General features: G+C 32.0%; 1 protein-coding gene and 1 long non-coding RNA gene across 4 annotated transcripts in view; one reads left to right on the top strand and one right to left on the bottom strand.

Moving 5' to 3' along the window:
- LOC146997368 (uncharacterized) overlaps positions 1 to 22715 on the top strand; it is a 369770-nt gene that overhangs the window by 1119 nt on the left and 345936 nt on the right. The gene's annotated exons all lie outside the window — the stretch shown is intronic.
- Positions 1 to 22715, bottom strand: part of LOC118199399 (ATP-dependent translocase ABCB1-like) — a 196362-nt gene that overhangs the window by 113009 nt on the left and 60638 nt on the right. Inside the window, exon 1 of one of the 3 annotated variants that reach the window (XM_035371256.2) lies at positions 19036 to 19455. The exons of the other annotated variants lie outside the window; for them this stretch is intronic. The gene's annotated coding sequence lies outside the window, so the exon portion shown is untranslated. Of the gene's footprint in view, positions 1 to 19035; positions 19456 to 22715 lie in introns of those variants that run through there. 3 annotated transcript variants of the gene reach the window in all.

The following is a 22715-nucleotide window of genomic DNA, read 5'->3' as shown; positions in this document are numbered from 1 at the left end:
AAAAAGAGTTGGAATAAGGCAAAAAATGTATAATTTCACTCCATGTTTTTACAGTATGGTGTACCATTAACAGGCTTTATTTTTAATATTGATTGAAGTACAAAAGTAAAAGAATTAGGAAACAAAATCAGCAGTGGATAAAACATGGTCCTAGAAATGTGTCGTCTTAATAATGCCAATGATGTTTAATGTTACTAAAGTAATATCTGTACAAAAGTTCAAAATTCTTTTTGAAAATCACTGCAGAGACGTCGGATATGAAACAACAAATATCCGTTAATAATCTTATTGACATCGATAAATATTAAAATGTTATTAAGAAGTATAAGCATTCTCCCACATCCGCTGCTCAACATTCGTAACTTCAATTCTACGCAGTTTACTATGCAGTTGGCCCAAAAATAAATATGGAAATTAAGTAAATATAATTTTAGTTTTAAGAATTTATCCGTTACAAAGTGCGGAGAGTCTAAATTTATTTATTAATTAAAAGCGTAACTGAGAATGAGCCGCAGCTTGAAGAACTGAGCCTCAATGCGAGTTCCGCGACACTCCAATTGTAAGTTAAAAATGCGTTGCGGCAGATGTTTTGTTGCATGTTGTTTGATCGATAGTATGATTTTTATTCATCTACAATTCCTTAAACCTGCACTTAAAGCATTCCTTGAAATTCTGCTTTGATATAGTACAGGATCATTAATTTTTCTTCTTTTATATAGTCTATCAAAGATAAAACTAAAATGGCAATCTCTCTCTCTCTTTTTTTTTAAGCCCTTAAGCCTAAAAATAAAAATATTAAGAAGATAATAGCCAAAAGAAAAAAGCTATTTAAGCCAATAAATTCGTACTCGATTGAATGCCACTCATAAATGTATGGAATGTTTTATTTTAAACTAATTTATGTACAATGAAAATTCTGTCTTGAAAGTTTATTCTATTAGAAAAGTGTAAAAAGTGTAAAAAGTCATTATGGTTATCATTTATACTTTAAAGAACTTTCTCTGCAGACATATTCAAGACAGCTCTCAAAATCTGTAAAACTTGTTCTAAAAAAATATCTTTAACTGGATGTATCTAAATGTTTCAAATGAACACTTAGGAAATAAAGTCATAGCATTGCTCCGAATTTAATAAAGCAAGTATAAGATGCAAGCTGAAGTTTCCGTTAGAAAATTCTACATGCAGCTGCCTTTTCTAAGGCAGATTCTAAACTACTTTACTGCAGTAAATAACATGCATTAACCGTTAGATACCCCGCAACGAAAGTATCTTTAAATAGAGTGTTTTATTGTTATAAAGTTAATGCTTAGTCATTTATTTTTAAATAATATTAACGGCACAAAAAAAAACGGACTAAAATAGTAGCTGAACGTTAAAGTGCGAAAACGAATTGGAAAACAGTAGCTGTGTCTTTGTTGGCACTCAAATTCAGACATTTTTATTTACCATCCTTCACTTCCCTTATACTTGAATTATGCAGAATATTTATGTAATCCTTATCTAAGCTAGGACCAAGTATTGTATAAATTTTAAAGATTTACCTTTAATAGGAAGTTTAGCACCACCAGCAGTCGAATGGTTAATACCGCTAAATACTAGTAGTTCCGTCTGGGGTCGAACCCAGGCGATGAGCTGACTGCATGGTTGGTTTTCTTTACGTGTAACGTGAATACGAGCCATTGCTCCCTTAAAACGTCCTCCACGAAAGCATCCCTTTCCTTAGATAGATATTCCTCGGGCGCTTTGCCATTTTCAAATAATCTAACTTTTAATATGAAGTTAGAAGAGAAATAGTAACAAATAATTTCAAAATATCTACAAATAGAATAATTGTGAAATCAAATATGAGATCATCGGGGAAGAAATAAAAGACGAAGACGGTTGCTTGTTTTTTATCAATAAGAAAACAATGGCTTTTTGCCTTGAAAGTAAACAGTGGCGAACTCGCCAACAACAGTGATAAACGGTCAGTAATGATTAAATTTATTTAACCTTGCCTCAAGCGTTACGTATGTCAAGGTCGTTTTGGATGCTAGCCCTAAAGTCTCTCAACTGTAAAGATCCTTTATTATTTAGTGACATAAAAAGTGGAACGAAATGAAAAGCAACTGTGATAGGACATCGACAACATTTTAACCCATTTCTACAAAAAAAAAAAAAAAAAAATGTTTACACATTTCTCAACTGTTTTTATGTATTTTAACATCTGAAATAAGTTTACTTAGAACTAAGGGAGGAGTGAAAGTGATTTTTTCTTTGTTTCGTTTCTCTTTCTCTTTTGAGAACATAATAAACATTTTACTTTTGTAACTGAAAGAATAATAAAGCTTTTAAAAGTAATTATAAGGAAAATAAATAAAAAAAAACTTTTGGAACAATCTTATTTTTACAATGTTTTTAGCTGGAGTAGCAAGCTTACAAGATTAAAAATTTTAACAGGAATATCAAATATGAGATCAGAGGATCATCAGGGATGTCTGATCCAAACAAAACTCATCCTCTTCCTGAAAGAAAGATAATAAGAGATTTTATACTTGGTTTTTCCTAATACATAATCTACTTAATTTTCTCTGCATTGTACATATTTTCAGCAAGATAATGAACCAAAACCTACTATTTAACTCTCCAGAAATAGAGCCCTACTATATAAGTCTTTGATCAACTGCATCCAGAACTATAACCCGTTAAATCTTTTAGAGTAGTTAGGATTAATACGATATGTAATAATGCAATTAGATGAAGATGACAGTTAAAATACAAGAAAAGGCATTGACGGAAACCCCGAATAGTCTCTTTACAGATGAAATTCATTCTGTGGGAATATTCAAATCAAGAAGACTAAAGCAGCTGTTACAAATTTATTCTGATTAATTTTTACTTATTTTCATATTCAAAATTCTGTTTATCGTGCATATTAGTGCTAAAATTCTGCTCTGAAAACAAATTAAAAAGACTTAAATCATTACTGACTTCGCATTTTATGCTTATTTTCAGTGTCAAAATTATGCTTATCGTGCATATCAACGATAAAAATTCTGCACTGAAGACAAATGAAAAAGATGTAATTGATTCCGCAGTTTTCCACAGCTTAGACTATTGAATATGTAACGTGATAATACCGATGCATTCATTTTCATAATTAGTAATCAATTACATTTTAATTTTTAGAAATATAACTAATGCAGTCATGTAATGCAAGGGATTAGGATTATTTGAGTTATAGGAAAGCACACGACAAGCTATCTACCGTAGGATAAAGATAGGCTCTTGCAACGACTTTCTAATAGAAACTCGGCTGCATCCACGGTTATATAGAGGGGGGAACTACCAAAACTCCCATACAACTAACTCCTTTGATAGGATTTTAAGCTCAAGTAGTTCTAAAACACTATTCAGCGATTCCACCTCTCGGCCTCTAGTCACGTAGTAAAATAATTGCAGTAATGCATATTCAGATGTATAGCTAAAAAAAGGCAAAAATGCAAGAAGAATTATTTAATTAAACCAACTAATTATAAGCTTAATGCAAAATTTTTAATGAAAGAAATTTATTGTGCATTTGAGTATTATAATATTTTCTAGTAGTTATTTAAATCGTGTATTTATTTGTTTCGCTAAAAGCACATGTAGGAAATTTGCATTACAGCAATCTTTTTTTTATTCTAAAACTGTAATTTCATTCTTTCTCAATCACTATGCATATTACTAGACAGCCATTTTAAAGGCCACGAATTTTAATTTCTTCCTCATAAAATATTATACCATTCTCAAATTATTAGCTTAGAACAGGGATTAAAATTTTTATAATTTCAATGTATTATTTAACACTTACTCTCTACTTCATTAAAAAGAAATATGAAATATTCACTGCTTAATCTAATTTATTTCTTCTGACTTTTCTTAAACAGGCCGTTTCACGGGTAAGTAACAAGTTTTCGGGTCACTGACCGATCTATGCCATTTTTTCCAGTTCTGGCCTTTGATCTTTGAAAATAGGAAGCATCACTCGTGAATTGAGGCTAACTCGAAGGGGACTTCTGAAGTTAAAGCAACTTGTATTATGTAACGAAAGAATTACCGTTCATTCGTTATATTTCATGCTTATTTATAATAATTATGCTTCCTTATAATCAAACAGAACAGCGAAGTAAGCTAGAATGGGAAAGGGGAAAAATCGTTGTTTTATTTGAATTAAAAAAGAAAGCGTCTACTTAAAGAAGGGATTCTATATCCTACATCTTTCAAGCAGTGAATTTTTTTAGTATATATGGCTCGAAAATACTGACTCTGCCGACAGGTGAGCGACTTTATTTATTATACAGCTTTTAAACAGATATTTCTTAAAACTAAGCTAAATAATAACCAACTTGATAGATATTGACTAATACGTTTGGGTTGGGATTTTTAAATTTAGCTATCTTCACAGTACTGCTGAATTTTGTATCATTTATATTACATGCGATATAAATGCTGCATTGAAACTGTTACTGCATCTTTTGAAAGGGTTTCTTACAGAGTAGGTTTCGATTACTGTTTTTGTTGAAAAGGCACACAAATTTGTATTTTTCGCTTGCTCATTCTTATAAGTGAGATATACATCTCACTTATAAGAATGAATTAATTATTCCATCTTAATTATTCCATCTGTTTCAATGCTTAATTATTCCATCTGTTTCACAAATTGCGATGGCATCAATGACCAGAAAAAAGAATTGATGAGACATAATATGGTTACTACATAAATGAACTGGATTGGGTTAAAATATTTTATTAAGACAAAAAACATTGGATCTATTTGCCAAAGAGAATTGACACATTCTTGGAGGTCTTTCTAAGAAAACATCGCCCGGTGTTATCGTTGCATATGAGGAAAAAACAAGCAACGGAAATTGAATATATGGATATTTTATGCGATCTTTCAACGCACTGGCCACAGCTTTGCGCAATCTGAAAAAAAAAAGAAAAATTGAAAAGTTTCGATCTCAATGCTTGAACGTTTTATTTCTTTTTGCAAGAAAAAGTACGAAACGTTCCTTCAGCAAAGAAGCATTCCTCTAGAGCGTAAATCGAAGTAAACCTATATCAGAACATTCTCCTGAGTGGAACAAATTCACGCACGATTTGCTTTTTACTTAATAGAATAAATCGGATTATAACTTTTCTATATACTGACTTCCATATTCAAAATTTTAGAATTTTCTCGAAAATAAAGAAAATTATATAACATTTTAAAACAGTTTTGTTGCAAGAGTGTTCGACAAACAAAAAGTTAACCTAAACGCCCAGTTATTTCGAATAGCCGATTTGTTGCTAGCTGAATGACATACTGCAAATACATTTTCAAATTCCAAGTAAGCAAACTAAGCATTTTACAATGAAATTATATATATATATATATATATATATATATATAATGAATGAATACAAATTAAATAAAACAGTTAAAGAAACTAAGTTGCTTCTGTTTTTAGGTTTTTGCATGTGGTTTATTCCGAACTGAATATGAGATAAATTTTAAACTCAGTTTTTATTGTATTTTATTTTGCATTATATATATAAAGTACTTTTAGGGAGGAATCTTGGCTATTAAACCAAAAACGAGGGAGGAAGACAGACATTCATTTATTCAAAAAGGTAAAGGTTCTTATTTTTAAACAATTTAAATATATTTATGAGAATCAGAACTTTGTATATTTTCAAGTTGAAGCTTCCATGACGATGTAATAAGCTGTTATTACTAGTAACTACAGATTTAAATCATATGGAAGGATTCCTGCCATTAAAAATTAAAATGAAGAGCTATTTGTGGCATAACTAACCTACGTTAAGGTTGATCAGACTTTCTGGAGGTAAGTACCTTCCTGACAATGAAGATACCAGTAAATTACATTTCTAGGGATTTGCAGAAGTGTATGACAAGAGTATACAAGAGCTTATCTTCTGTATGATAAGTACTTCAATGCTACATATGCCTGCATGAAATAATAACCGAAAATATATGCTTTCACAGCAAAATATAATTTACTTTGTTTAGCTGGTTTCATTCGTTCTTTTTTTTTACTAAACGGGTACCCCCTTTTGAATGTGCTGCATGCATATGCACATACCATATACAGACACATAGCGTAATTAATCAATGACAAATGTTAAGTAAAATTAAGTAATGGTAAGAAAAAGCGTATAAAATGACTAAAATAAATAAGTACATAACCAAAGATAAAAAATAAATAAAAAGATGGGGTCCTTTGTTATCGCTCTCAAAATATGTCGGCTAGCAATTAGTGAAGAAACGCATTTCACAAACATAGTCACCATATGCTATATTAATTTCATTTTCAGGTAGCAGAAATTACCAATTCGACTTCTAATTTTTCATATATTGATCTTTGTCTAGAACCACAAATTGTTTACCTAAATCGTTTTACTGTTTGTTTGCCTCTCCATGTAAAATAATATCACTCTGCGAACTAAAAACTATTTCTTTTTTTTCTGATACATAGATCGTGCTCCCAAAATTTGATTTTCGGAAACTTGCTTCCTGGAAAAATAATTATTTGAAATTAGTTTCCATTAACAGAGGACTTTTTGCCATGAGCAGCTTGAAGACTTTCAAAAATGTTACTCTTTTTACCATAAAAGATCTTCAGCTATTAAAAATAAAACTTCTCTCTGTCAGTTACAGAATTGTTCGAATTCTTCACCAATTCAATTTTCAGGTTATTTTTTTCAGCCATTCGTTGCTCAATTCTGATTTTAATTATAGTCGAATTTTAGCTTATCAGATCAATATAGTTTGCCATATATTGGCCAAACTGAAAGAGCGTTGAAATGTCTCGTCAGGAAACAGTAAATGTGCGTTTAAAAATGAAAATTAAACTAAATTTTGATAGCTAATCACAACTGGACACTTAATTAAAAGTTTGATTTTGAATCTACAAAAATTATTCGTAAAGCTTCTTCGGGTAGTATATTAGATTTCTTTGAACCCTTCTACATTAAAAGAAATTTTTCTTCTTTTATTAATCTTAGATTTTTTTCATGTTTCGTTTTTATTTTCCTTGACGGGTTACGATATATTTGTTTTCACTCTGCTCTAATCTTTTCTTCCATATAAAATCATTTCGCTTCTCCGGTTGCTGAAATTTTCTTTTCCCCCTTCTGAAATAGAGATACCTGGGTCTGATGGTTCCCGAAATTAAGATTGCTTTTCTGTCTAAATTTAAAACCTGCAAGTAAAAAATTAGTGCTTATCCATAAACTGTCTCGTTGTGTTCTCTAGAAACAGCCTTTTGTCATATAAATATGGACAAATTTTATTTTTGGTAAAATTGTATGTCTCTTAAATGTTCCTGTCGGGTAAATATCCATGTAGGTTAAAATATATTGTCGGGTAACTGTCCATGTTAACTAAATAAATACCTTTGTAGGCTAAATATCCTATTAGCTAACTGTCTGTATCGTCTAAATGCACGTGTCAGCTAAATGTCCTATCGGCTAACTACAGTTCTCTAAGTATCTCGGCCCACCAGCGGCCGAGCGGTAAAGTCGCTGAACACTGGTAGTTCGGTCCGAGGTTCGAATCCCGCGAACGGGCTGGCTGTATGGGCGTTTTCGTGGTTTTCCCCATGTGTAACGTGTATACGAGCCAGTTTTCCTTAGAAAGTCCTCTACGAAAGGCATCCCCCCTTAGGCAGATAGCCCTCGTGTGCTTTGCCATAATTAAATACACCAACTAAGTATCTCGTCTGCTAAATGCTTGCGACCGGTATCTTCTTGCTTGCTTATTTATCTTATGAAATTAATAAGTCTTTTCGAATGTGTTGCCTTTTGACAACTTTCGTTTTTCGCATAAAATGCGTATTTTTTTTATTTTATGTTTCATATTTTATTGCTTCTTTTCATTGAAAGATAATCAGAAATTATTTGCCACATACTTTAACTTTTAATTCTCAGACTTTTTACTAACAAGCTTTGGGGATAAATGGAGAGGTTTTTTAGTTACATATTTATTTCATTACATATTATAAAATTTAATCGCAGACTGTTTCTATAAAATTTATATCAAGATTTTTTTTTTTTTTTTTTTTTTTTGTAAAATTTGTCGGAATAAAATCTTTAAGAAAGTAATAACTAGTTGAATAATTAAAACGTCGAAACGAAAAGAAATGGAAGACATTTTAGAACTTTATAATTTTATAACATGACTATATTAATATAAAAGTATTTATAATGCATCTCAAGCTCCAACTTTCAACGAAGAAATGTCTGTTTTAATGAAGAAGTCCAGAAGAACACATTTCATGACAACTTATAAAAGCGATATAACGTTGCTTTTAAAAAAGAAATAATTTTATTGTAGTCAATGGTGTAGTTACATTTTAATATAAGCGGCATTAACCTTTCTCAGTTTTAATTTCAGTACGAGAGATAATTTTCTGGTTTCAAATTTATCCTGTATTTGTAACAACGACCTGTGCCAGCATAGAGGAAAGGAAAACCGGATCACTATACCTTCGATTTCAAATTCACACAGCTGTTTCATCATAAAAAGCTTATAATGACCAATTGTTGTTGCAGGGGACAATAAGACTTTAAGAGGCAAATATGCACAATACGGTACGGTGCAAACTGTATAACCGAGAGCTGAGAATGGCCTAGTGAAGTATTATCATTTCACCCTGACCGCGTTCCATTACAAAAGCAAATGAGCAAATTAAAAAATTGACAGAATAGGAAAAGTAATTTTTTCAGTTTTGCAACAAAATAAATGAGGTGTGAAAAATTAAAAGAAGTTTTTCTTTTCCTAAATATAATATAAATTACGCTTTCAGTGATGTCAGTTATTGGATATTAAACTAACATTACACTGTACTGGAATCAAATAGTATGACTAACGACAGCTAAATAGCACTTTTAGTTTTAATGATAGCTATTTTTACATGGAAATTGTTACTCTCAATACCATAAATATCTGATAAAAAGAGAAAATTTTTAATGTTTTATCCCTTCCAATGCAGATTTTTTTTCAACTGTAAATTAAAATTTTTTGGAGCTCTGTATATTCGGACACCAATTACTTGCACTGCTCATTATTCTTTTTAGGCCAAGTTAAATTAAACTTATTATCAATAATTTAAGTGTTTATAATTTATTCGTTACAGTAAATGATAGTGTTGTTATTGCTAATGCTCACTTGTCTGAGCTATAGTCAGCCCAAGCCCACGAAATTTCTTGTGACAAAGTGCGCAAGTTTTACGCCTGTCGTTGAGAACTGCCTTGAGCCCCTTACAAGGAAATTCCGCTATTTAGTTCAGTTCCGCCCCTATTTTGGTGGAGAGCATCCCGGGGGGGATGGATTCGATAGTCTCCAACCCTTCTTCCTCTACCATCAACCTCTCGAGAGGCCTTAAGGCTCGCCGCATATTTAGGTGCCCCCATGCCGCACGGACACTATACATTTACAAACATCCATGATTTTTCCGGAATTCGAACTTGTGCCCTTCGGTATGACAGTCAGCGACGCTAACCACTACACCGTATGGGCGGCTAAAATGATGTAAACAAGATTAGTAAAATTAAAGTAAATATTTTTTAAAAAGCTGTTAAATTAATTTAGATCTAATGTATGGTATGTAGAGTGTTTTACACTGTTCTGCATATACATAATCCATAAAAATAAACAAAAATGAAATTAACAGACCTAACCTATTTAGGCATAATGCTCTTTGCTTCCTCTCCGAGTCTTAATCCAACCGTCCTCCTTAAAAAACAGATTAAGTAAAAATAGGGACATATATTAAGTCTTTCTTCATGAAAAAAAATATGTTATAATATGCTGCGTAGTAGTCAACTGCTGTCTAATTTTAATGTAATACAAGTAGAAATCTGCTTAGGATTTTTTAAATGTATTTTCCATAAATAAAAAAATTGTATTCATATATCTTTGTTCCGAAAATAATTTTAAGTGTATCTTCGTTGAAATAAAACTACAATAAGAGAAAAAAAGTAAAATTTTCTGACTTACTGCGTACTTATTACTTATTACTGCGTATACATATTTGGCTTATACAAGAGTAAAGTATCCAGCTCTAAGAATTTTACGAATATCCTGAGGGGTTGTAGCTATAATTCTTCTAGGTACTTAAAATTTTAGTATACTTACAGGCAAATAATTAATTTGTAACGATTTAATTTTGAAATTAGAAACTCTGAGGGGAAACTGCTTAGAAACTACAGATTCGAGAATTCGAATAACTGATCTGTAATTTTACTTGAATTCTCAAATCCCTAATTTATATACCCGAAAACCAAACTGCTAATAAAACCTATAGCCATGAACTATATATATGAACTCAAAGTTTCGAAATCACTAGATCTGGAAAAATGTTATTATGGCAACAGCAAAATGCTGGTAAAGTTATTAATGTTACCAGCAAAGAACTAACGAAAAAGATGATAATCATTTTTAGAAGACCATTGCCGTTTGTTGCAATGAGTTTTGAAATTCTAATACATTCTTACATCATAATAACAACAATTGTATCTCAATAAGGTAACATATTGAATAATAATGGAAAGAGAAATATTCAAAATGGTTTGCAAACTTTAAAAAATGCTCAGTTTGTCGCTCTTAGAGACACAGCAAAAACTGCATAATGTAACAGACAAACACTTCCTTTAACTTTTCTTGAAACACTGAGCAACAACCATAGTAATACTTTAAATTCTTTAATTCCATTAAATATCGGGACAGTTGCCCCGCAATGCCGAGCACACGTTACTATAAGGTATTTCTCCCGCCTTCGTGGTATAGTGGTTCTGCACGCTGGGCCGGTATTCCAGAGGTCCGTGGTTCGATTCCCGGCGAAGGCGGTTGCTAATTTTTCATCTCTCTAGCTTCCAAAAAATCCTAATGTCTCCATAGTGGCGCCCGAACTAAAAGGGTTGCGGATGATGATTCTCCACACCCAGGATTTGGCGACTAGGTTTCCTAAAACTCTAGTCACCCTTTAAAAAGGGGAGTATATAAGGTATTTCTCCCGCCTTCGTGGTGTAGTGGTTCTGCTCGCTGGCCCGGTATTCCAGAGGTCCGTAGTTCGATTCCCGGCGAAGGCGGTTGCTAATTTTTCATCTCTCTAGCTTCCAAAAAATCCTAATGTCTCCATAGTGGCGCCCGAACTAAAAGGGTTGCGGATGATGATTCTCCACACCCAGGATTTGGCGACTAGGTTTCCTAAAACTCTAGTCACCCTTTAAAAAGGGGAGTATATAAGGTATTTCTCCCGCCTTCGTGGTGTAGTGGTTCTGCACGCTGGGCCGGTATTCCAGACGTCCGTGGTTCGATTGCCGGCGAAGGCGGTTGCTAATTTTTCATCTCTCTGGCTTCCAAAAAATCCTAATGTCTCTACAATGTAACTTAAGAAAGAAGAAATCACATGGCGTTTTTGTGATTGAGACGATCAGATAGAGACAATATTATAGGTCTTCGGTTAAACTGCAAGTCCTGCTATAGAGTAATTTCTCACAAAAGACGAGTTTCATTTCACTTTCAAAAAGAAGACGGTTTTTGAAAGTGAAATGAAACTCGATCAACTTTCTCTAAATTGAACATAACTGAAACAGCGCCTTTTCATGACTGACACTCAGCGATATCAAGCGAGCATATACGGAACTGGATGCATATTTGCCTTATCAAGAAAGGCGGACATACTGATATTTGAAAAGATCTTCAGAAAATGTTAAACATTTCTCCTTTAGTCATCATTAATTGCGTTACTCTATCGCTTTCTGTTACGTACTACGATTAATAGTATTTCCACTTTCCGTGCGTTAAGGCTATGGCCAAAAAAAAAAAAATCTGCATTCAGATTTTATATTACGCCCAGCGTTTTTTTATATTACGCCAGCGCGGATCGTTTTTTTAAGGTTTTGTGTGTTACCTTTATTTATTAAATATCACGTTCTTCGCACTTTAACCATAAAATTCAGTTCAACAGCAATATCGCAAAATAATTTTAAACAGAACATGTCTTAAGAATTTCAGCGCACAGACACGTGCGCTGGAGCACACAATACTATAAGGTATTTATCTCCAGCGCACAGACACGTGCGCTGGAGAAATTTTTTTTTTTTCTTTTTCCCGTGCAGTGTTGCCATTCCTCGCCTTGAAACTGTTGAGTTTGTTAATCAAAAAATTCTTTAACGTCTGATATAATATCAAATAAATAATAAAACAAATTTCAAATTCCAAATTAGAGCTTCCAGATGTCCACATTTGGTGGAGGATTACGTTATTCAAAATTTGATGGCTCTCGGTACCGTTGTTTTATCACAATGCGAAGGACATACATACATTTATGCAAAGTCTTCATTATTTAATTTCTTTAATATAATAAATCCAGAAAGAAATTAATAGCCCTTCTGGACAAATTGCCCCTTTGGACTAAAAAAAAAAAAAAAAAAATGAGGATAATTTAATTTAATGTCATTGTAGAAATCTTTCTGAGATTTTATAAAGGACTGATAACTATTCGTGCTACAAAAGGAAAAATTCAAGCTTCAAAAAGGGAATTCAAGCTTTTTAAATTCATTGCAGGAGATTCTAAGCTCTTTGCGCTTTAGGTCTAAAAAGATCTGAAATATATTTGCGCCTGAATTTAAATAATTTGTTTAAATTTATTTAACTTCGATTTCTAAACACCATCTTTTTTCCCTTTCCGGAAAGAAAAACTGCTGAGTTAATGATTTCTTTTATTAATTTTTGAATCTATGTGCTTTTCAGCATCTGCCTGATGATCTCTAAAACTTATTTGAGCATCGAATTCTTCACTCTTCTAAAATCATGAATTTTTAACAGTTTTAAAATTTCACTAGAAGATTACACAAATTTTCCTATTTGTGTGGATTAAACATACGTATTAATGACCCAAATAACTAATTAAAATAAATAAACTGGTATTTCTAAATAAGTTACTGTCATAGATATAGTAATTAGGGCTGTTGATTGTCGTATCCTTAAATTTGGATTCGAAACCTTGAGAAAGCTTAGTTATATATAAGTGTATAGTGTCTGTGATGCACGGAGCACTTAAAATACTAACGAGCCAAAAGACATGTCAAGAAAGGTTTAGTGGTGGAATAACAGATGTGAGAGATTCGATTCCGTCACCGGGGATAATATTTATCAAAACTGAAACGAAACTTCCTACTTCCAGCGGGTGTAATTTATTTGCCCTCTGTCGTGCCAAACGTAGACAACGTTCTCGGTGATAAGATCAGCTAAATGATGATAAATATTGCCCATTCCCGACAAATGCATTAAACAAATGTCCGATCATTTGAAACAACGCTATGACATTTATAAAAAGTTCTTGAACAATCTAAATCAAAGAGATCATCCCCAGCCATAGCGGTTTGGTTTGGTTTACGTGAATACAACAAAGCCTAGAGGGTTATCTGCCTAAGGGGAGGGATACCTTCGTGGATGACTTTCTAAGACTCATATATACGTTACACATGAAGAAAACCAACAAATCACCTATTCAGCGAGCCCGTTCGAGGGATCCGAGCCTCGGACCGAACTACCAGTGTTCGGCGTCTTTACCTCTCGGCCGCTGATGGGCATCTAGCCATAACGATAAAAGTAGTTATCGATGCAAGCTGACAGTCTAATTCACGAGCATTAATTACATTATTTACAGTCAATTCCACAACTCCAGATTAACCGGGTCAAATTAAGTGGCTTGCGAATTAACGGGGTCTCGTCTAAAAATATTAAGTTTGTTTGCTGAATGATGGAAAAAAATTATATGAAAGCTATCAGAAAAGCAAAATTTGCGTATATTTATGCAGAGCCTTCATTATTTAATTTCTCTAAATATAATACATGGCTGTAATATTTGGTGGCAACAGTTTGAACAGTTTGAATCAACGCAGAAAGTAAATCAACGCAAAATGCCAAAATGAAATTAATAGCCAAAACGAACTAAAAAATATTAAGTTTGTTTGCTGAATGATGAAAAAAAATTATATAAAAACCATCAGAAAAGCAAAATTTCCGTAGGAAACGCAAAAAAGAACAGAAAATGCGTGAAATAACAGAAGCAATGATAGCTGATGTAGACATTGGAAATAAATCTTCTACAAAATTGTCGTTTTGCAACGTTTGAGCTCATACTTCACCTGTGCGTTGCCATAGTTTTCATGTAAAAAATAATAATTTTAAAGTTTAATGTTACGCTAAAGCCCATCGTAAAAAATGCATTTTTTAAGACTGAAATAAAATCCAAAGGTTTATCATATCAAATTTATTTTGGTTTAACAGTTTATTAGTTCCAATACAAAATTATATAAACTGAAATAAACATGCTCCAAGGATATTTAACACAACGAGTTAAATTCTTCATTCTTTTAAAACATGAAAACAAAAGTCCTGAAATTAATACAGTAGACGTAAAATTTTGAGTTGCAGTTAAGAAACTGTTAATTGGAAAAAATATTGCATATACTTTTTGAGTACAAGTTGTGTATCTTTGATCTAGATTTTAATTTCACACTACAGAACTCTAAATTCTCGAGTTGTTTTTGATGAGTTACTCTGCTTATTATTTGCACTTCACTTCAATAATTATTCGAATTATTATTAATAATAAATTAACAAAAGTTTTGACTTGAGAGCATCACAATTTTTCAGTTTTAAGCGATTCGATAAGAAAACAGGGAAGAATTCCTTCAATGTTTTTCCCGCATTTGTGTACTATAATTCAGCTTTACAAAATCGAAAATATGAAAAAAGAACGTATTTTCTTTCTGGTGTCTAAAAGTAAAGTGCTTGTTTATGGAATTAAAAAATGCAGTACAGGCTCTAGCCTATAATAAATTCTGTAAATTCATTTACATAGAATCTCTGTTAACAAGGAATATTTCCGGCAATATTTTTCCTCCGCATTTGAATACTCTAATTCAGCTTTACTAAACAGAAAATAAGAAAAAAGAACGTATTTTCTTTCTGGTGTCTAAAAATAAAATAAAATAAAGTTCTTGTTAATGGAATTTAAAAAAATATAGTACAGGCTCTACCCTATAATAAATTTTGTAATTTCATTTACATAGAATCTCTGTTTTAACATGCTGCGGCGACGGAATTTATCATTGAAGAAAAAGTGCTTGGTAAACGATAAAGTTGTCATGAACGGAGACAGATTCGGTTGGATAAGCTTTTTCTAACCCATTAATATTCTGCTAAAGTTTTTGCTTTCTTGAACAAATGTTTTCTCTGTGACTAACAGATCGTGTGAAATCTGACAGAGGGCACCGATCCTCAAATTTATAGCACATACTGTGTGATGAGTAGGTACAGTGTCAAAATTTGCGTTCTCCGCAAAAACATGTATTATTGTCCTTGAGCAATTTTTTATAGCTGTCAGAATCATTGCAGATTTTTAAAAAACATGCGGAGCCACAGATTAAAACAAAATTTAAATACAACTTTTAAACCTTTCTCACCTTTGTTGATGGATACCGTTTCTTCGAGTGACAGTAGAACGGAGAGTTGTTTTCTATTGTTCTGCTTCCTGCTTCTTACCGGAAATGCTCGTTATTTGTCCTTTTTATTCCGTTATGTAAACGGTAACTTCGGAACAACTCTCGTGGCTCAATAAATAACCAGTGTATGTCATACTGTAAGCAATAGAGAATTCAACAATGAGGCAGTCCAGTAACGAGACGCCGAGAGCAGCAGTTCGTCAATGCTTCGAATCTGCGCTCTCTGGAGAGAATAGGAAGTAAAATATGACGTACGAAAGGACAACGAGCTTTTAATGCTGGAGGTCGTTACTCATAAATAAACCGAGTAATGGTCCGGGTAATACTAATATGGAGGTCATATATTCTTAAATAAATAGGCAAGAAAATGATGGAATGTAAATTATTTTCAGTTAAGAAGGGATGTTATCATCAACGTGTTGTCTAATGTCTATTCTAATATGAAGTATCTAGACCAACGATGAAGCATAATGTTGTCGATGATCCAGTTAACTGTAGATTTCGTTTCTAGACTAATGATAATTATTTTCAAATAAGTTTGTGCCAAATATATGGAAGCTGTTTATATTCAAATTAAATTAAGTGTTATTGATAAAATATTATCTGCCTCCAAGCGGAACAAATCTGTTGTATATCACAGGGCTTCTCCTAGAGTCCAGTATATTTTTCTCACGTGGAAAATAAATAAGAACCAGCACTGTCTTTTTACATATGTATCTGTCTTGTGCCAGATAGCCTTCTTATATTTTGAAGGGAATTTTGGCGAATTTGCAATAAATTAAACTTATCCTCCTAAATTAAACGTATGCTCTTGTAATGTAATGTATAGAGCATCAACCGTGGAATCCGAAAAATTCTAATTTTCAGCTCTTGGGAGGAAAATAATCTAATTTTCTCTTAATACTACATTGCATATCTCTTCGTCCACAGAAACTAATCTAACACGTTTGTTTTAATCAAAGTTAATGAAAAATATAATTATTTTATCGTTAAAATTTGTGTTAGAAAGCTTTTGCTCTTGATCTAAACAGAAGGATTTAACAGAGATTAACAGATTTGTTTAATATTTATTTAACAGAGAAGGGGATCAGAATTTTCGCAATTCAAGCAAATAGTTTTTTACAATACTCATATTTATTATGAACAGACCGAAAATAATCTCTGTGCAAAGCGTGCTAATGAAGGAATAATTAATAATATCGCTTCATAGTAAAATATGACTCATTGCCGTTAATAATAGTAGATTTTTCTTAACAGCGTAAAAGAATCACAGTTTGTATAATGAAAAAATAGTTTATTAGCCCTAAAGGGGTGTTAGCCGACAATGCCTATGAGTTTCGAAACGGTATTTTGCGTCGAATCACTACTTTTCGAATTGTTGCCACCAAATATTATCGCCCTGTATTATAAGAAATTAAACAATGAAGAATCTGCATGAATGTATGTATGTTTCTCGCATTGTGAGAAAACAACGATAACTAGAGCCGTCAAATTCTGAATAGCGAAGTCTTCACTCTAATATGCTCACCTGGAAACCCGAATCTAGAATTTCGAATTTGGTTTAGTATCTATTTCATATTTTTTAAACAACGAATTCAAAGCGAGCAGTGGCAACACACTTTACGGAACAAAATATTTTTATCTTCAGTGCGCGAGATTGTCTATCAGAAATTCTAAAGGTATGATGTTTTTAAATATTTTTAGCCCAAAGGGACGTTAATGTGTATGTATGTGTAAATGGGAAAAAATGCCCCCTTTGAACGTAATATAAAATCAGAAACCTTTCAGATTTTTTTTATTTTTACACATTAAAATAAATTTATCATTTGGATAAGATTAAGTTGTTTATCGCGACAAAATGCTCAACAGTTGTTTGCCGTAGGAGGTCTGCAAGGAGAATTTTTTTCTTTTAAACCAGTGAATTAAATTAATTTAAATTATATAATAACAGTTACTGATTTAAAATAATATTAAAAAGGTTCTCTCGAAGAAGGGTTTTCTGTCATTCAGAGAAGAAACGAAATAATTAAATTAAAGTTTTCTCTGGAGTTTTAAAAGAAATTAACGAAAATGCTTATTTTTGAATAAAGAATTGGTATAGACTAAGTATTAAAAACATAAAAACATTTTCTTAAAATTATAACTCGTAAAATTATAACTCGTTTCTTAAAATTATAACTCGTAAAACTAATTTATTATCAAGGAAACTTTAAGATATTATTCCCGGTATTGTGGTTTGTATTTTTGGTGTTAGTTTAATAGCAAGTAAATTCTTTGGTATAACTCTTGAAATTAAATTTATTCTTAAGGAAGTTCTTGATTTAGTGTTCCTATTATTATAATGCTTTCATTATATTATATAATATCAAAACCAGTATTTCAAGCCCCAAACTAAATTATAGTTATTCCACCGTAAGCATGCCATAAGCACGTTAACTGAAATCAGGTTTTTAATAGAAATTTAAGTTTTGCCCGATAAAATAATGATTCGGAAAAATGCAACCACATGCAGCCACTAATTACTATGCGATACCAAAAGTGCAGTATGAGAAGATAATACACTTTATTCTTGCGAGAAGGTGAATTATTTGGAGGTGAGGAAATCTACATCCTACTAGTTTATTCATATCTTGAGAAAATCTATATTTTACTCATAATGAATGAATTTCTCTAATATAATATAAGGAAGACTCTGTATTAAAATAATAAATTTATCCAGTATGGTATAATATTTCGAATTAACTGGCAAAAGTATTTATCTGTTATGGTCGTTTAATTTGCATTTTAATTACACGATCCAACTTCGAAAAGGGGTAGTTTTGGACATATCTAATATTTATGCTCTTTATTTCGACTGATTTCATTCTGAAGGGTTAAAAAAAGGCAATTTCCTTACGTTTACAAAATTTACTTAAAGGGCAAGGAAAAATTAATACAGCACTAAATAATAAGAAAAATACAAAGTAATTGCATCTTGACTGAAATTTTTAAATAAAATGCTTCAAAATCATAACTAAATACAAGATATTCAAAGTCTTCTGAAATCATTGTAATTAAGAACTTCGATCAGTTCTTTTTAAAAGCCGTATGACACATAATTCTCAATATAATTGCAAGAAGAATTCGCTACAGAGAACAATAATTACGAGTAAAAAATTAATTGGTAACTGTGCTCTGAATTGTATTCTAATAAGAAAATGAAAAACGATTGTAAGATTCTATTCAATATTTTTTCTAAAATGATCATTTTAACTCTTAATTTTAGTACTCTGGTTGTTTTATTTCAAATGATATACAAAACTGCTAACGCCATTTACTTTACGGGACAATATGGCAACGATACTTAAAGACTTGATTGAGGACAAAAGATTAAGGAATAAGCTGAAGAAACAGCAATCGATTAAGGATAAAAGCTTAATCGAAACTGATAATAATTGAGCGATTCAAATTCTTCATAAAAAAATGATGCAGAGTGACATAAAAGTTACTTACATTTCTGACTCCATAACCACACTTCCTTCTAGGTACAAAATAGCATATTAATTTTACTCCAAAAACAGTATCAGCACTTAATTTCAAAACGCAAGATGAAGGGATACTTAATAATTTTAAAGCATGCCTTTTCTTGGTGTATGCTTAGAGGCATATATATCTTTGACAAATTTTTAATATCCAAATATTCTTGTTGAAAGGTAAATTAATAACAAAAATTACGAAGTTTTTGTTTAACATCTAAAACATACATATACAACATGAATTTTTAATCCAGTGTCACTCTCAAAGCAAAAGAATTCTTCAGATTTTCATAACTGATGAATAGATATAAAGCGAAAACCTCACAGGTGTCAAAAACTGACCACATACAAGAGTGCTAAGTACATATCCATGGAGTATGTCGTTATACAACAGAACAAAAGAGCCGGTGTAGTGAAAATGAAACTTCATCGAACTGCTTCTCTACAGTTACCTTCGCTGAAAAAAAAGCGACCTAAATTTTGAAGATATTTCCGCTGCCAAATGTGAAGCTTCCCAGCTACTTAATGTGCTTTATGTAAGCTATCTTAAACGCTCGTTCTCCGTACTCTTTAAATAGAATCCCAGCGTTTAAGGTTCTTTACATTTATAATTTTTTTTAGAGTTATAATCGCTGACAAATTATTTTCCAGTTGTGTTTTTCTTAAAAGCAGAAGAAAGGGTTTTTATTCGTCATTTAAATGTAGTACACTTAGCTGATTACAGATGCAGTTAATGCAAACTTCAATAATGATTAAATACAAATGATTATAGTTCGGAACGTATATGAAAAATCTAATGTTGACTATTTTTACTGTTGAATTCACGATTAAATCGAAAAAGCAAAAGTAATTGTAACTTCTGAATTAATGTTAAGCATTGCAAGCGCTGCTGTTTTTAATAATAATTGCTATAATTAAAAAATACAACAAACTTCTCGTACTAATCTTCCCCAACTTGGCTCAATAAAGAAAGTACTTGCTTCGAATTAACTACTTGCTTCTATGGAAATTCAATGAAATATTTATACAGAATTTATGCAAGTTAAGTGTGAAAATACTTAAATGAACATGCTATAAATTATGTCACCGATTGTATTGTTAATTATATTGTAATTCTGCGTATTCAAATAAAATGTATACGAAGTATATTATGATACGAAGTTCAAAGTTAGCTGCATTATTAATTTATGTTGTAAACTAAACTTTTACCTACAGTAATAAAGTATTTCTCCCGCCTTCTTAGCATGCCTTCGTAGTGTAGTGGTCAGCACACTCGGCGCGTATTCGAGAGGCCCTTGGTTCGAGTCCCTTGCGTGTTTTACACATCTTTTGCTTCCGAAATAACCTAATGTCTCTACACAGTGTGTTTATGGTTATGAAGCTTTAAACTGACTATATTTAACACATGAAACTAGCTCTGCAATGCCAAAGACATGGGATAATCTATTTATAAGCGTGACATCAGGAGACCCATTGTCGAAAATCACCAGATTTCAGGTATGGGATTTGAGAACCATTGTAGCTCTTGACTTGTTATTCCAGTTTAGCCAAAAGTTCAGAATAAGAAAGAGTTAATATGAAATAATGCTCCGTTCTACATGATTACAAAATGCTTATCTTTCTTTCTGAGTGAGAATAATAAATATCGTTTTGAACGAATTATTATAAGGAGACTTTAGGAAACGATGATTCAAAGGGTAATCAAGATTCCAAAGGCAATCTGGAGAAGATAACTGCAACTAAAATTTAAACAATTAAACTTCTTCGTAAACATATTTTCGTATACTTCTTTGCTTAACTGTGTTGCTAATGGTTATGAATTCATCGAAATGTAAATTTAAAATGCTTACTATCTTTTGGATCACCCTGTTTATTGTTTCAACTATTACACTATTAATGTGAACACTATTAAATAATGTCCTGTTATAATTTGAGAGGTAAAAGAAACATGTTATGTTAGGCGGAACAGTAGCAGTTCTCGGAACTGAAAATTTGTGGAACCATGTGGATAACGTTAGAGATCTTAAACTCTGTGAAACAGCAAATGCTTTCAGAACTGGAAATTTGCTAGATTGCGTGGATTGGAGTTTTAGGGTTGTAAAAATTATCAGATTTTTTTTCCGGAGTGAGAAAGAATGAAATATCACCTACGCTTTGCCGTGAATGGAACTACAGAACTTCTAACTGTCTTGATATACTATTACATTAGTAAGAACTGCAATTCTTTCAGGATAAAGCGACATAACGAAGTGCGAGAAAGGAAAGCCGCTTATAACTGTCAAAACAATACTTTCATTCTAGAAAAATTCCTCAATACTTCACATTTATTGCATGAACAAAGAATGGTAGATTTTTATACTGTTACGTAATTATTTAAATGAACCAGTTATTTATAATTTTAGCCTTTACTATAAAATCTCCTTTCCGCTTCCTAGCCAGAATGTAAATGAGTTAGCTAGTTTTTAAACTGAGCTTTTTGGATTTTAAGATAGAAATTGTTTCTGGCAGCTTTGATAGTTCCTGACATAGATGGTTAGTTCCTGACAGCTTTGATACCTGTAATCCTGTTGAAAATTTGATTTTGATGCTCCGGTTAGAATAACTGGACTAGCTTGTAGTATATTTAAATTGTGTAGTCTTCGACTACTATTTCACGTCTTAACTTAAATTTGACCGCTTCTGTTTAGTTGCCTGGTGGTCGATATTGCTAAAAGAAAGTATGTTTATGTTCAAATTTCTGTTTAATAAAAAGGTCATTAAAGTCTTTATTATGACTTGTTGTTGTAAAACGAGTTATCGTCATATCTAACGATAACTCGTTTCACATACGATAAGGTTATCAACTCCAGATAAAGTAAAACCTCATAATGCAGTCCAGTGTTATTTCTAAATTTAAAAAAATGAATTTATGATGTACAATTTGTGCTTTTTTAAGCTTCATAATAGTCTAAGAAGCAATATATAGTTCTCTCAGATCTTCAGAATTAAACAGTATAAAAATATATCTACTTTAAAAAATATACTTCAAGAGCCAGAAATACGACAGAGTGGTTTTTAACACAATTTGATAGATTTAGAAAATTAGCAGTTTGCGTAATTTGTGTAAATAATGTACATTCCGGCAAATCGCTATATTTAATAAGAAAATTGAAAATATTTATTTGCCTGAGGCAAATGCAACTGAATGACACCCGTTCATTCCGAAAATCATGGGTCGCAGTCATTTTGGAGCCCTTTTTTCCCGATAACTAGTGGTAACATTTTCGTTACTTAGCGGTAAAAATAAATATCTGTAGCATTTTAAAGAAATAGCCTATATTACATTACATTTACGTATGTGCTGTGTAAGAAACCTAAACGTATATTTTAGCTAGGTAAAAAAATGGTCAGGTTTCCAATTTTCTTCCAGAACATTTTCAACATGAATGGTTGAACTTAGTGTATATTGATACTTTTTCTTTACGGAATGGCAAAAATTCATTGGAATACTTTGTGAAAAATTTCTTTATAATCAGGACAATCTTAACGGAAAGGCGCGTTGGGTACTTGCTCGGGAGCCCTATAAGCATGCTAATTCATTTACATTTAATTTACATTTCATTTCTATGAGTGGTTGTCGTAAGGGTCCCAGAACACTGGTTTGCCCGAGGCACGTAA

The sequence above is a fragment of the Stegodyphus dumicola genome, chromosome 5 (assembly GCF_044657685.1).
Source record: "Stegodyphus dumicola isolate Sdum_Otavi_A_Nest chromosome 5, ASM4465768v1".
Taxonomy (NCBI): domain Eukaryota; kingdom Metazoa; phylum Arthropoda; class Arachnida; order Araneae; family Eresidae; genus Stegodyphus; species Stegodyphus dumicola.
Note: the sequence above shows the minus strand (reverse complement) of the source record. Positions and strands in the feature narration are given on the sequence as shown.